Below are 17027 nucleotides of genomic sequence, written 5' to 3' on the forward strand. Positions count from 1 at the left end.
ATCTGGTCTATGAATAAATGTGCTATAAAAAGTTCTGAGCTCCAAGCTACTGACAGTAAGAGGGCTGCGCTGCTGGTGAGATAAACAGAAAGCCTAGACCCTACAGTAAGGGAGAGGGACTTTTTCAAAAGAGAACGAACGAGGAAGTGTCTACAGCAGTGTCCCATGTGTGTTTCTTTCTCCTGACACTGCGTTTGTGAGCTCTTGTATGCATGTATGTCTTTTAGGGCAACCTTGAGCCTTTTAAGTACTAACAAGTCAGGAAGAGGATAAACACTCTGCCCCAGACAGGTTACACATTTAGGTAGGAAGAGGCACTGTGGTCCTGTCTTTAAGAAGGGACCAGATGCGACAACTCATCAGGATACTTAATAAAAGAAGCAAATGTTACACAAGAGAGGCGTAGGGGATTTCCTACAGAAACTGCTCCTTTCCCCTGAAGCACCGGGAATAGCCTGGTGAGGCTGATTTTGACACCTGTGATTCCTAAGGGGCGACACCTGCACCTGCTGTCTCACTAAATAGCTCTAATCTTCACAAACACTCAAGAGCTGTGATCATCTCCATCTCACAAAGGAAGAAAACAAGCACCAAAGGGATTGAATAACTTGCCTGCGGTCACACATCAGTTACCAATCAGGATTCCAATCTGCCAAGTCTATGTCCTTATCCAGAGAAAAACTAAAATAGGGATGAAATCTCTCTGCGTCAAGACTGCAGAGATTGTATTTTGGGGTGTTGTAAGCGTTCTCAATAAGTCCTGTCTTTAGATTTTAAACTTGAGGTCTCAGAATTGAACTTTACCTTCATAAGGTAAATCAAACGTAACAGCTAGACTTTTCAGTAAAGTAAACTCCCCTTATAGGGAGTCAGAGCTCCAGGACACCTTTAGCCTTCTAGACCAAATCCCCAAACTGCAGAGGTAAAATGTTCCCTGAGTGTCCAAAGCGGGTGTCACAGAGTCCAGGCACTAAGGCTGGACCCTGGCTCTCACTTAGATCCGTATGAAATTATTAAACTATCATTCGTTATGTGTTTGGTTATGTGGATTCCCAGCCCACGATCGGTAGGAAGCCACAGAGGAGAAGAGAGACAAAGGAAATATTCAGCTCTGGTCCTTTAATTCAACCATCTTTGAGCCTAGGCTCTGTGCTTGAGTACCCTTAACACTCACTTGGATGACAAAGATGAGCTAAACACTGTCTCTTCTCCCCACCTTAGTGCCCGTAGCAGGAAGCAACCTTAGGTAAAACCCACTAGGAAACAGAACTGTGTCTTCCCTCCGTGTGCAGAGATGGACATTCAATTCAACCCAGAAACACCCCAAAAAGGTGCTTACTTCACTATTTCATAAAGTCTGGAAATGTCTTAAACATTGGAAGATGGTTTCTGTAACAGGCAATTGCTCTACGGTTGCGGTTCTTAACCTTGGCTGTGCACTAGAATTACCCAAGGAGTTTTTTAAAATTCCTGCCCAGGCCACACACCAGACAAATGACATCAGTATCTTGGGGGTGAGCGTTTTCTTTTTAAACTTTCCAAGTGATTTCAGAGCAAGACCAAGGTTGAGAATCACTGCATAGAATAGAAATCCAACAGAAGCACTGAGTAAATGTGCGCTTATTTGTTGGATATGTACCTGAATCTTAAAGCCATTAATAAACGTTGACATTTCGTCTGTGGGTTTGGGAGCATTTTGTTTAACAATTTTATTGAGGTATATTTTATAGATCATAGAGCTCACTCATTTCCAGTGTACAATTCAGTAACCTGTAGTGCCTTTAAAGAGTAGTACAGCCATCACCATAAATCAATTTTAGAACATTTTCGTCCCCCCAGTAAGAAACCTCAGAAGCATTTTTTAAAATATACTCAGTGGTGTGTTAGTTAAACCACCTGGGTGAGGGATAGCCCTGATTCAAGAGTCTGCCTGTTTCCCTGGTATAAATACTCCAATCACAGGCATTTTCAAGCTGCCAAGGGTTTAACTACAAAATTCCTGAGAATTTAATAATGGACTTGAGTTAGTACCTGTGCCTCTAGGACAATCCTGATATACCTCTCATAGGTCATAAGATCTGAGCAAACTTGAAAATGACCTGTTGCCTCTGGCAGAATTCTGAATAAAATGAAACTTCTTCTTTGAACCTCTAGGCTACTGGTTAGGTATAATCTACCCCCAAACTTCTAATTAATTCAGTTTTTAAAACGCTCCTTAAAAACAAAATGGTTTAAAGCAGTTGATAGATAAAAAGTGGCTGGTTTTAATGCCTTCATTTTGAAATCGTTTTTAATAGGTTATCTGAGTAGTTAGGTAGGTTCTTACCTTTGTATTTTTGATAGATACAGACAGACAAGGTGGTGGTTAAATTAAAGAGATGGGATCTTTGTTCTTTGGTCCCATTTTTCTTCAGGTTCTGGCATCTGTAAGCTCTGCAGATTAAACCCTGCATTGCAGCAAATCCATCCCCTGCCTTTCTAGGACACACACGACTTGCTCAGAAGACATTCTTTCTAAAGTACCTAAATCAAGCAACTCAGATGCATTTCTGTGTCTCACATGCAGAGTATCAGTTTAAAGACACTTAGTTTCCTTCATCCTAAACATATTAATGCTTCCAGAAGCAAAGGGGAAATAACACAATTTGCAATGGTTGCTCAGCTTCACGTATGTACACGTTGGCCGAATGGGATGGGGGAGGGAGGGGCAAAGGCTGTGGAGAACGGTCGGTGAGAAGCAGGAGGTGTACTGGGAACAGAAAGGCAGGCTGTGTGTGGCTTCCATAATGAAGCGAGGGGGCTGTGAAACAAATAGTGAATATTTGAGGCACCCCTTAAGGAACAAACTAGGATAGAATTGCTAATCAGTTAATAATTGATGATTCCAGCAATTCTTTGATTCTAACAAAGGTTCCTACAAAACCATGTAGTTTTGTATGTAACTACAAACTACATAACTACAGACACAAAAGGGATACTGTGAAATAAAAATATTTTAGCATATCTTTAGATATTCAAATTATCTACTCAGACATATTCCTTCAAGCAAGAAATATAATAAATGTTCCCTTTTTTATATATTTTCCCGTCTCAAATTTTATAAGGAAGTGTCTGTGTTTGGCTGTGCTGTCAGAGTCAAGAAAGTAGACTCGAAGCTCTGGATATTTAAGTAAATTAATTAAAAACTAATTTCTCTGCTGCTTCCCATATAAGAGAAGGTTGGAGCAGATCAGGGATCAGCAAACTTTTTTTGTCAGAAGCCAGGTAGTAAATATTTTAGGCTTCGCAGGCTGTATGATTTCTGCTTCAGCTACTCACATCTGTCATTGTCATGCAAAAACAGCCATAGATAACACAGAAACAGATGACCGTGACGGTGTTCAAACAAAATATTATTTAAGGACGCTGAAATTTGAATTTCATACAATTGTCACGAGTCATAAAATATTCTTCTTTTTTTCCCCTAACCACTTAAAAATGTAAAACCATGCTCGGCTCACAGTCTACACCAAAACGTGTACCCTGGTAGGAACTGGCCCTCACGTGGTGGTTTGCTGACGACCCAGGGGATAAGTAACAATCACCAAAGCGCGGTCTTATGAAGAGGCAGACATTTTGCATACAGGAGCTCTGGCCTTCAAAAGGTATCTACGTTCCAGCTTTACACATGAGGAGACTCATTAGCAGAGAAATCAAGCTGCCTGGAGTCCCAGAGAATCTGGGTCCCAAGGCCATGCTTATTCCACCATACCAGGGTCATTGGCCGGCGCCAGGTCGTTCACAGAGTTTGGCCTTCACAATAACACCATCAATACAGTAGGATTATACTCATCTTATAGATGCAGAAGGCGACTTCAGATTGGTCAAGTGAACTGTCCAGGTCACAGACCTCATAGGTGGTGCCCCGAGAGTGCCTAGGCACGTACTCCAGAGCTGACTCTCTCTCCACCGATGGAAGAAGGTACACCTTCTAAGAACGGCAATTTAGTAAGGGTTGGATGCTCACCATGTGCCAGGCACTATTTTAAGCCTTTTGCTTGTATGACTTATTAAATTCACACATCACTGCCAGGGAGTTACTACCACTAGTGACATTTCTGCTCACAAATGAGAAAAACGAAGGACAGAACTTTTATCATATGCTCAAGATGACACATTCATAAACCTTCAAACCCAGGAGTTTGGCCCCAGAGCCCACATGCTTCTCCACTAACACAACTTCCTGCTTATTATATCAGCACTGTTAGTGCTAGTGAGAACTGAGAGAAAAAGTAGTTCTGTGATTGCTACCACCAACGCATTGTTTTACTAAAAGACATTATTCTTTCACATTCTTCACGTAACAGACATGCATATACAAAGCCAGATCAATATCCTAATTCATCAGAACTTTTTTGAATTGTGTGTAGATTCCTTTCTTTGGGGCTAGGCAAATCGAATAGGCTCAGAAAAGCATAGTAAATTCAAAGCTTTAAAGGAAGCTGTTTACAGAGCTGACACCAAGTAGAGCAAAAAAGCTTGTTCCTCTTCTGGGCACAATTCCGTAATCTTGGACTCTAAAAATGGAAGGTGATTCTCTTGTGGCCGAGCGAGAGTATGTAACTAGTGTACAGTTTGATCTTGCTTGGACTCGAGCGAATTTCCTCTTCAGTTGTTGTGCTTCTGTTCCTCTATGGGTAACGGTGACTTCCTTCTACTTACATGTGGAAATCCAGCCACACACGTTCTCCACATCGAGTGGGGTCACTTTGTTTCATTCATTCTCTTTTCCATTTATTCATAGATCTATCTGTTGAATGATGACATTATGCAAGGCAGTGTGGGAGTTACTGACAGTAAGAAGTGGTTGTCCCCTCAAGGAGTTTACAGTGTAGAGGACAGAGAATGCATGAGTGGGTGGAGTTAGAACGCAGGATAGAGGGACTGAGGGTCATTGCAGTGTCTACATAAAGAACACAGCAGATGGCAAGAAAGGAGGAGATCATTGGATGTGGAGAAGATGGCCTTGGAACCCGTAGGATTTTTGTCAGTTGAAGGCAGAGAAGAAGACATTTTCTAAAGAGAAAATGGCATGAATAAAGCAGTAAAAGTGGCAAAACATATGAATATTCAGAAAATAAAAAGTGTCCACATGGACTCAGACCGTCCCAGTCCCTGGGACCCAGCAGTTACTCATCGTTCAGTCTTGCTGTGGTCTTTACCTCTCAGAGTGCCCACCTTCAGCTACATTCTATGAGAAAGCTTCCACCTGGCTTTCCTCTTCTAGTTTCTAGTGTCATAACCATACACTTAGCCTGTTTTTTTGTTGTTTTTTTTTTAAGCCTGGGTTAATTTCTTGCTCCCACCAACTCCTCTCAATGATCCTGTCAACTACGATAAATTCCTAGTCTGAGCCCCCATGCTCTGGCTACTCCTCCCTGAGGTGGACCTGTCTGAACCCAACCACAGCTCACGTAGCCAAGTCTTGGCTGTCACTCGGTCACCTACAGATTCCCTGTGGTCTTGCTTCCCCAACTACTAGTGCCTGCTCCTGTTATCTGTTGTTAGACTTTCTTTGCTCAAAAATATTTAAGTTTGGGCTTCTCTGGTGGCACAGTGGTTGAGAGTCCACCTGCCGATGCAGGGGACACGGGTTCGTGTCCCGGTCCGGGAAGATCCCACATGCTGCGGAGCGGCTGGGCCCGTGAGCCATGGCCATTGAGCCTGCGCGTCCGGAGCTCTGTGCTCCGCAACGGGAGAGGCCACAACAGTGAGAGGCCCGCGTACCGCAAAAAAAAAAAAAAAATTTAAAAAGCCTAAAGGCAACAACTTAATTTGTTTTGATAAAAGTATAGCTATGTAAGAGAGTGTTGCTTTTTAGAGACACATGCTGAATTACTTAAGATTAAAGTGCTATGATATCTGTAACTTACTTTTAAAACATTCGTCCAAAAATATATGAAGGAAATCTGGCAAAAAGTTAAAAATTATTCCACCTAAAATATGGGTATTATTTAAATGTGGGTATTATTTACACTCAGTTTTCTACTTTCTTGTATATTTGGAATTATTTATAATAAACACTTTAAAATAATAATAAAATGTATTAATTATTGAAAATTTGGTGAATAAAGAAAAGCACCAAAAATGTCAGCCCTGTACCACCACCCAAAATGACATATTGCTCAACTTCTCTCCAGTCTTTAAAAAATATTTTTCTGTAAACACACACACACACGCACACGCACGTGCACGTAGATTGAATTGCGCTCATACCATGCATATAATTTTGCTCTCACTTTCTGGTAGCATACATTTTCATCATCTGCTTCTTGTTCGTTCTCAAAGCAGGTTCTGGGTCTGGTCTTTCCCAGGCTATCCTGTTGCCCTGTATTAAAATTTGAATATTTAGATTGATCCAAATTCCGGAAGGCCTTAAATAGATTGAGTTTGGACTTTGGTCAAACATCATTTGACAATATGTAATCATTGAATGTTTATAGGAACGTGGAACTACATGGTCATCGTGGGGTTTTTTTAAGGTAGATTAATCTGGTAGTTGAGCATGATCAATAGTAATGAGTCCAGAGACAATAAAACTAATGAGTGAGAGAGTTTACAGATTGGTGTATAAGAAACTAGAGTGAGGACCTGGGAATAGTAAGGAAGGAACAGGGGTGGAAGCCAGTAATTCTACTGAGCTAAAAACATAAGTGATTCACAATCAAATAAGAATGAGTTCTGCTTTTGTATAGTTTTTCAAAATGGCATCAAAGCAGTTTTGAAAATCTTAATGGCACGAAATTCTTCTAATTCATCCATGGTTTGCTTTCTCGTTGTAAATATCTAAAGTTGCCTAGGTCTCATGTGATTGCTCGTATGATTCTGACCCCCCACCAGTTGAGTCTGTACTTTGGGTTAATTCTCTACATAATCTTAGAATCATTTTCTAGATGTCAGTCCTAAAGCCCTAAGAGGTTTGGCCACCTGATCTAGGCTGAGCACAGCACACTGTTTTTGACAGTGATCTCCTTAGGGGCAGGGCAGTAGGTTACGCGTATTTGTCTCTTCCATCCAAGCTCAGCACTTGACAAAGAGCGGATGTCTAAATATCTGAATTGTCCCAAGTTGGGTCAAAGCCAAGACCAGAACTCAAGGTCGCTGACTTCAGCCCACCACACCAACACTGGTGACGTACTTGTATTTATTACCCTCAGACTCACTCAGTCCTCTTAACAAAAGTTTTTACCGCTGGGACAAATTGACATTGGTTAGAGGCAGCATCTGAGCAATGGAATAGACAGGAAATAACTAATGAAACAAAGATCTTTTTTTTACATTCCCCCAAAGTTTGGGACTTTTTCCTAGAGTTATAGCTTCCCGAAAGTGACCTTCTCTGTCTCCTGTCCCAACCCACAATGGTAGGTTGTCAATGGCAACTACAGTCCAAAGACAATTACCCTGAAGCAGCATTTTATGATGTATAGAGGATGCAAGAGTAACCACAGTTTGTGCAGAGTCAAGCTTGATTCCACTCCGAGATGAGCCCTCCTGAGAGAGCCTCTGGTTTGGAATCTCTGCCCAGGCGTTCAAGTCCCCCTCAAGCTCTTATCCATGAAATAGTTTTTCTAGTCAGTCTCTGAGCTTTGGTTCCCAGTCCAAATCAAACATTCCCTGAGCCCCAACCACTGGAGGAGCAATGATGCTCTTTCGGTTTTACAGCCATTTGTGTACTGTGCTGACCTGGGGACTGGAGAGGACCTCTTCTGGAATGAGACGCAATTTGCCTCCCAGCCCCCATCTCCCCATCCGTGACTCTGCCCTCGGGTCTCTCACGTCTCTGACAGCCCTGGGTGCATTGACCCATGTCATGCTCTGTGGGTCTGTATCTTTCTCTCACTTTGGTTTCTCTGCCTCTGTCTCTGGACCACTCTGATTGGGTCTCTATTTGTGTTCCCTAGGTCACTGTCCCTAGGTGCCTCTGGCTATCTACATGAGCCGCTGTGCCTTTCTCTTGTCTCTAGGTCTGTATACCTCTCTTTCTACAGCTCTTGACTTATGTATCTCTCACTCTTTGTGCCCATCTGTGTCTCTGGATCTCTGAGTCTCTCTCTTTCTGTGTTTCCATCTCTCAGAACTCCTTGCCTCATTCATCAGGCTCCTTCAAGAACAAGTTTATCCTGGTTTCCAACTCCCACAGAATTATCATACCCCTTCAGTCTTGTTTCCCTGTAGCTGAACCTTGACTCCCACAAAAAAACACTTGGGGCCCCACCTTTAGTTCATTGTTTGACCAAATACATACTCCGCCTCTGTCATCACTCAGGTATGCTTCCTAAAGCCTGGGGCAGCTGGCCTCACCATTTAGCTCTGCTATTAGCATTTGTAAATGTGGACATTTAGAATGGTAATGTGGAAAGCCTCAGACAAGCTGGTTCCATCACAGAAACCTCCTGATTGGAAAGACTGTGGTCTTTCTTCAGCCTCCCCTATGTATCACACTACGATACATAGAACTTTCAAACTTTTTGCAAAGCCTCTCCTGGGTTCTCTCCTTGGTCAGGGTCCATTTGCTATGATCAATGGAAAGGTAAGCCCACATCTGTGAACAGGGGACTTAACATGTTTATGTGGTCAACACCACATTGTCACATAATATACGCCACGGCCTGACTATAATACAAATTGCCGCACTGATAGTTTTTGAGCTAAATAAGACATTTCCTTTTCCTTAATCCATGATTTCTGATGGCGTAAAGAGTCAAGGGCTTCATGTTTTCATGAAGTCAAAGTGTCTAGCACCAACACTGTGAACAAATGTACACAAAGGCGAGCAGCAGTCAGGCAAATCCCATGGAGTGACTCAAGTGCTGAGGACACATGAGCCCAAGTTAAAATTGCTTAGATTGAGATTGCCTAATAGATTCATTTTTTATTCTATCATCATTGTGTTAGCAGGATTCTGAGGTCAAGCACAGACCTAGCAAGCAAGAAGACAGATCAATGAGCTATGTTATCCATGGCCTTAAGAGAAGCTCTGTTATCCATGGCATCATAGGTTACGCATTTACAATCTTTGGTCTAGAGAGTTCAGAAAGTGTGTCAGCATCATTCAAAAGTGAGAATAAGTTTGAAAATGAAAAAAAAAGTGAAAATTCTCCAAAGAAGAGAGCTTTCATTGGCTGTTCAACTCCAACGCCTGTTAGCCCTTTTTACACAATTAGGAATTTCTATTATTGCTTTGGGTTGAAATGTATGTCCTCTTTATAAGCCTGAAGGGACAGAATCTAGGTTCTATGTCACTTCTCTTTGCCAGGAAGGGGAAAAGTATGTCATTAAATATATGAATAATCTGTAAACATGGGTTACTAAGAAATTTTCTCCCCAAGATGTATGTAATGTAAACGGATGTATGGCTCATGTTTTAACATGCAAGACTGATTTCTGTGCCCACTTGTTCTTCCAGTCTTGTTTTGCATTACTCCTCAACATAGACCCTCTGTTCCAGGTAGGCATTGTGTTTCCTGTATACACCATGCATATGTCAACCTCAGTGCCTTTGCTTATGCTACTGCTCCGGTTGGAATGCTTTTTTCTCTCACACTTGATGAATTCTATATCTATGCTTCAAGTTCCAACTCATGGTATTCTTCCTCCATGAAGTTTTCCCTGATCATTTCATCCCCTCATGGGCTCCTCCTTCTATACCATTTACTGCCCCCATCACTAAGATGGCAGCTATTGGGGGATTTTTTGATGAAATTTGCCACAGATCCTTCTCTTTTCCTCTAAGTACTTATTTCCTAAGTACTGTAAAGCTCCTTAGTACACTCTTTGCTCTCTCTGTCCCGCTTTTAGATACCACACTCTGTACACTCAAACCATCAAGGTTATTGAAATGAGTTAAAGTTTTTAGGACCAAGAGTTCTTCAGCTCCATGCTTCTCAAATGCTAAACTGCATAGCAATCATGTGGGGCTCTTGATAAAAACAGATGATAATTCAACAGGTCTAGGAAGCCTGCAAATGTGAATTCCTAACAAAATCTCAGGGTATTGAGTGGAAAGGCTTCGCATTGTTTTTCAAACACCAGGTACAACCCAAGAGTGTTCTTAAAGTGTATTTAGTGGGTCACAATCAATATTTGTTTAAAAAAAATAGAAAAGAATATAGTAAATAGTGTTTAGAAGAATAGTGTTGTTTCCTATAACACTTTTTGGGGTTTTTTGTACGTTTATAACGTAAGTGTGTGTGTGTATGTATGTGTGTGTGTGTGTGTGTATAGAGAGACAAAAGAGAGGGAGGCCAAATGCATTTTATACTGTGGACTAATTCGAAAAGTTTGAAAGCCTCTCCTTTAAAGGACAGAGCAGAATGAGATATAAACTTGTATCAGCAAATTAAGACAATGAAACCGATTGGGATAAGAAACTGTGAAGGCTCCAATAGGCAGGGGCAATTTCCCAGAAGGTTCTAACACAAAGGGCACGGGAATGAGAGAAGAGGCAGAACTGAGGACCAGCTTTCTGGATCAAGCCCGACTGCCTTCTCTGTGGTTGATCTTATTTCCTGTATCTTACCGAGAGGCAGCTATGAAAATTCTTTAGTGAGTGGGTGTTTCCTGATTTGTTACTGTATCATGGGAGGGATAAGGCCACTGTTTCCTTCAAGGCCAGCTGTGGGTTTGATAATCTCATAAACCCAGTACAAATATTCTCTGGAAGCTTGGTGAGCCTCTGCTCACTATTAGCCCTGAGACTTATTTATGACGATGTGTGGACTTTGGGGGAAAAGGAAAATACAACATTGCTTCGAAAGTGCTGTTATAAAGAGAAATTTCTTGCTCTTTTTTACTTCTTCAGAGAAAATGAGACGAAAAAGGCTTTTTTTTTTTTTTTTTAAGTTTCAGGAGAATGAACCCTATCCCAAATAGCAGAGAAGTCGTATTCCCAGCACGCAGCACAGTGCCCAGCATATTCATAATATGTTGTATAAATAGCAAAGTGTTTATTTACCTTGTTCTCTTCTGCAAAAGTTAAACACTCATATAAGAAGTTTATTAAAGACGTCAGTGTTCCAACATGAAAATAAGAGAGTTTTCCTACCAGGTGTTATTACTAGTCACCTTGGCAGATGAGAAAGACAGAGGTTGCTACTCGTGTGGTGTCACATAACGAACGCGTCAGAAGTCATTGGAGCAGAAGGACTCATTGCTGAGGAAAAGAGTGGAGACAAAGGCCAGCTCTCATCTCACAAAATTTTCACTGATACTGCATGGGTGTTTGTGACCCAAGTTAGCTGCTTATTAGCATTCCTTTTCGCTTGGCAGTTCCCAGGAGCAAAAAGGTTTCTTATTGCACGTAATTCTAAAAACATCATCTTTCTAATGCAGCTGTGGGAGAAGTGGCAGAGCCGCAGAGGAAGATGACTTGCTTGGGGGTTTTAACCAACAGCAGGTCTAGCGTGAATCAGCAGCATGATGCAACTGTCAAGAAACGAATGCAATCTTGGGTTGCCTTACAGTGTACCTGGCAGCCAGAATGGGGAGATCTTGTGGGGCTTTGTTTTGCACGTCAGGTCTTACCTTGAAGATAGATTTTGAAAATTTAGAAGGTATTCAGAGGAGATAAGTTCTCTGGGTGATCAAGGGACTGAAAATCTATTGTGAAAGGAGAAGTTGAAGACGATGGAAGCAAAAGAGGGAACATTCTAAATGCTTCTAACTATTTGTATAAGTATAATCTATATAACTCCAAGAAGTAGCTCTGAGACCATCTGTTGAAAGCCGTACAGCAAGAAACGGTAATTTGATATATAGGCAAGAGTTTTCTGGCCATCAATCATGGAAGTATGGAATGGGCTTGCCTATACAAGGAGTGAGTTCCGCATCATTAGTAATATGTAAACAAAGATTGAATAAGGGTCTTATTAGGGTTTAGACTTTGTACAAAATTTAGAAATATAAACCAGGCTGCTGGTTGTGATTTTCTCTGCGATGAGGGATTATGTGTGGCTTTTATTTACTAAGTTAAACATTTTTAATTATTTAATTTTTAAAAAAATAAAAAGCAGACGTGGCTTTTATAATCACCAGAAGTGAGAGAGTGAAGCCAACGAAGCTTCAGCTTCAGGTCCTCTGCCTTGCACAGACCCTAGTGATGTAGTTAAAATAAATGTAGTCAACTCAAAGTCCCTGAACATTACAATTTTAAACACCCTGAAATCTTACAGCTCATTTATGAAAGAAATTTGATAGAGGTTCTCAAATTTTCCAACGGTCCTAAAAACTTCATTAGCAATATCACATCATGACGTTGAAAATAACTTTTCTATGCTATCAATAATTTTAAAAAGCATTATAGGTAAAAGACTGGCTTCTTATTCTATCCTCTATATAGAAAATTGTAGTATACAATTGTTTTTAGATGAAGAAATAACCAGAGATGACATGGCCAAAAGTATAGAGAAAAAAAGGTATAAGGGTATGTAAACACTTAATTAATGAATATAAGTTGTTTTCTCAGTTTTGAAATGTTTGTGGTATTTGTCAGTTTTTTATTTTTATTTTTTTAATTTGTGATATAATTGACATATAACATTATATTCATTTCAGAAGTAAAATAAATATAATGATTTGATAATGTATATATAGCAAAATGATCACTGCAATCAGTCCAGTTAACATCCATCACCACACATGGTTAACAAAACTTTTTTTTTCCTGTGATGAGAGCTTTCAAGACCCACTTTTCTAGCAACTTTCAAATAAGCAATACAGTATTATTAACTGTAGTCACCAAGCTGTACATTACATCCCCATGACTTAGTCATTTTATAACTGGAAATTTGTACCTTTTGGTACCCTTTACCCATCTCACTATCCCTTCCTCCGCCACCTCTGGCAACCAGCAATCTGTTCTCTATATCCATGAACTTGGTTTTTCATTTGTTTTTTTATTTTTACTTATTTATTATCTTTTCATAGTTAAAGCTTGGTGAATTTTTATTCTTTTTTTAATCAAAATATAGTTGACATACAATATTATGTTAGTTTCAGGTGTACTACCTAGTAACTTGACACTTGTGTGCATTATGAAATGATTGCCATGCTAAGTTTAGTAAACATCTGTGCCCTACAAAGCTATTACAGTATTATTGACCATGTTCCTTATGCCGTATATTTCATCCCTGTGGCGTATTTATTTTATATCTGGCCGTTAGTACCCCTTAATCTCCTATACATAGTTCACACACAACTCCCTCCCTTACGGCAACTATACATTTGTTTTCTGTATCTCTGAGTCTGTTTTAGTTTAGTTTAGTTTGGTTGGTTGTTTTGTTTTCTGGATTTCTCATATAAGTGAGATCATACGGTATCTATCTTTTTCTGTCTGACATTTCGTTTAGCATAATGCACTCAAGGTCCACTCATGTTGTCAAAAATGGCCAGATTTCACTCTTTTTATGGCTGAATGAATATATATATATATATATATAAAACATTTTCCTTATCCATTCATCCATCAATGGACATTTAGTTGTTTCCATGTCTTAGCTATCGTAAACAGTGCTGCAATGAATATCGGGGTGCATATATCTTTTCTAATTAGTGTTTTAATTTTCCTCAGATAAATACCCGGGAGTGGTATTGCTGGGTCAATATAGTAGTTCTATTTTTAATTTTTTGAGAAACCCCCCTACTGTTTTCTATAGTGGTTGTACCAATTTACATGCCCACCAACATTTTCTCCACATCCACACCAACACTTGCTAGTTCTTGTCTGTTTGACGATGGCCATTCTAACAGGTGCGAGGTGGTAGCTCACTGTGGTTTTCATTTGCATTTCCCCAATGATTAGTGATGTTGAGCATCTTTTCATATATCTGTTGGCCATCTGTGTGTCTGCTTTGGAAAATGTCCATTCAGATCTTCTGCCCATTTTTAAATCGGATTGCTTTGGATTATTTGTTTTTTGCTATTGAGCTGTATGAGTTCTTTATCTATTTAGAATATTAACCCATTATCAGATATATGATTTGCAAATATTTATTCCCATTCAGTAGGCTGCCTTTTCATTTTGTTGATGTCAGCTTTTAAAATTTGTAATCTATTGTGATTTCTCATTCTAAATAATTATTCTTTTCTTTTTTTGGTAATTTTACATTAATTTTCATAAAGAGACTTTCAAATTTTGTAAGTTTCAAGCCCCTTAATGGACTCTTCCATCTAATAATCAGAAGAACAAAATAAAAAAATGTTAAACACAGTCCCTGTTACAGGAACTTGAGGCCCATGCAATTAGGACTCTATGTAATGAGCTATTGTATATGCGTATTAATCCATAAAAAGCCCTGTAGACATCAGCCAGGGAACTGTCAGCATCCAGGGCCCAGTATAAGACAGCATCAGTCTCCCCCCAGCTTCGTCTCGCCATGCCTGACTGCTGCCCTTTGGCACTCACCTGAATTACTCACCCCACCCCACCATGCAGGGCTCTGACCCTGTACATACCTGGCATTCTCTTGCTTCTTGGCCTTTGTTCCTGTTATTCCCTTTGCACAAAATAGCTCCCTGAACGATTGTCACTCCGTATCCCACCAGACTTTAAATAGAGAAAAAGTCTCTCTCCCTCCCCGCAAATGCTAGGTCATTTCCGGTGTTCAATAAACAATAGTTGAATAAGTAAATTAAGTAAAATAATTAAATAAAGCCAACATTAACAGGGCCCTGGAGGTTGGATCAAGGTAGACATACAATTTTCTCTTTTTCCAATTTTAGTTACCCAATTAATATATGCATGTATTTTATTTTATTTTTCATTAGAACAAGCTAAATTAGGAAAATTTGATTGCGCTAAAGTCCCCTTTAACAACACCCTCAATGCTGGTTCCTTCTTTTAAGGACCAAACTTATGAGTTTGGTGTGTATTTTATCAGACTTCTATTTTGTGCTTTTATATATTATTGTATGTGTTGTATTGTTTGGAGGGAAGGAGAGAGATTTTTCAAAATGAAGTGGTTTCAGACTATACCTGCCACCAGTTCCTCTAACCTAACAATATGTTTTGGGATCTGTCAACTTGGATGTGCCCGGACACAAATATTCACTCCATGTTTCTCCGTGGGGGAGTGATTAGCATTCTGAGCGGGACAATTCTCAGTTGTTCAGGACTGCATCGGCCATCAGAGGGTGGTAATCATTCCTGGTGCCCCCTCACAATGTGTTGGTAGCACCCAACTCCCTGCCTTTAGCATTTGGCAACCAACAACGCTCTTAGCTTTTCAAACTCTTTCGGTTAACTTTTAACATAATCTCATCCTATGAGCACTCACTGCACTGCACTTATCTGTCATCTCACTGTTGGTAGATATTTAGGATGGCTCCTAAATTTTATTCTCACAAACGCTCTTCAGTAGACACCTTAATTCACACTTCCTTCTGTGTACGTGTGAGTGTTTCACTAATAAGCTACCAGAAGTGGAGTCGCTGGTCATGTGTGCATGTCCAGTTACACTAGATGTGCTAAGTTCCCCTCCAACTTAAACACCTGCCAACAGTAGATGATAATATCCAGGGCCCCCAAATTCTCCAGTACTTAATGCTAATCCTTCAATTTTAGCAGATCTGGTGGATTACAAAAGTACTGCATTGTTGTTTTAATTTGCATTTTTCTGATTAATAGTGAGACTGTTTATTTGAAATACATATTTCCTCTTCTGTGAAAGACTTTCATTTTCTCTTCTGTATGTGTACATATTTTAATTTTTACTACATATGCTTTATAATCAGAAAAAAATAATGCACACTTTAAAAAATAACTTTCATATTCTTCAAGGCCTACTTAGATGTTGGGTCATTCAAAAAATGGCCTTGATCTTTCTTCCTATAACCCCCGCTGGATACTTTACTCTGTCTTGGATGTAGTTTGCAAAGTACTTGTCTTACACTCTTGACTAGATTAATGGTTTCTTGAGGCTCGGCCTGGGTTTGTGTTTCCTTTGACCTGCCTAATACAATGCCTTGCACAGATTTGAGCTTAATAGATAAAGATTTATAAAGTTAAATGATAAACTAACATACCATAAAAATAAATAAATAAATAAATAAAATAAAGTTAAATGATAGAAGGTTGACTGTGGGAAAACTACCAGCTGAATAAGACTGTATTTTCAACCTTTCACTCTTTATGTACACAGTCTTGAACCATCCTTACCAAAGATGGACATATTCCTGCAAAGGGTAGGTAATGTTATTTGGCTTTATAGTCACTTCCCTGGAAGATATGCTAATCAGAAGTTCCTAGGAAAGGATGCTTAACTCAATTAAGACAGGGAGTTTAGGTATTTGTGGAAGAGTTGTTTGGGGAATGAGGGTCCTCATTGCCCTGCAGACATCATGAAGCATAGGTGGCTGCCTGGCAGCCTCTGTCTTAGGTTTGCCCAGACCCAGGACTCCACGAAAACTGTGACAGTGATGTTGACTCAACCAAGTGATGTTTCTCACCCAGAAATTAACACTCCCTGAGATGTTCCAAATTAGAGCACAGTGTGATCCTTCTTGCTTTATATTCAAGGATTTCTTATGTGTTTATGATATATAGCTACTGTTTAAAAGATTACCATAAAAAAGTTCTCAGTAAAAACTGCCAAGCTGGGATGATCAGAATTCTGTAAATGGTTTAGATAGACATCAGATCTTGTTGAAAATAATCCCAAGGAATGTTCAAATTCTTTACATTTTAGAATTTTGTTGATCAAATTTTGTTGCTTCAAGGGACTTCCCTGGTGGTCCAGTGGTTAAGACTCTGTGCTTCCAATGCAGGGGGCGTGGGTTTGATCCCTGGTTGGGGAACTAAGATCCCACACACTGCGTGGCCAAAATAAATAAATAAATAAACAAATAAAAAATTTTTGTTGCTTCAAATAAGTAATCTATTGGCTCAAACTAAATGGTTTGCTGAAATGTTCATTCAAAAAATAATTACAGGCAAAATGTATTTAAGAACTTGTGACCTTGTAGAGATTTCACTTATCAAAAGGAATTAGAAT

The 17027-nt window shown here is 39.7% G+C and overlaps 2 protein-coding genes across 2 annotated transcripts in view; one reads left to right on the forward strand and one right to left on the reverse strand.

Moving 5' to 3' along the window:
• The window catches only part of LAMTOR3 (late endosomal/lysosomal adaptor, MAPK and MTOR activator 3), a 125120-nt gene that overhangs the window by 50220 nt on the left and 57873 nt on the right, over nucleotides 1-17027 (reverse strand). The window lies entirely within an intron of this gene.
• The window catches only part of DAPP1 (dual adaptor of phosphotyrosine and 3-phosphoinositides 1), a 60156-nt gene that overhangs the window by 519 nt on the left and 42610 nt on the right, over nucleotides 1-17027 (forward strand). The window lies entirely within an intron of this gene.

The sequence above is a fragment of the Lagenorhynchus albirostris genome, chromosome 4 (assembly GCF_949774975.1).
Source record: "Lagenorhynchus albirostris chromosome 4, mLagAlb1.1, whole genome shotgun sequence".
Lineage (NCBI taxonomy): Eukaryota > Metazoa > Chordata > Mammalia > Artiodactyla > Delphinidae > Lagenorhynchus > Lagenorhynchus albirostris.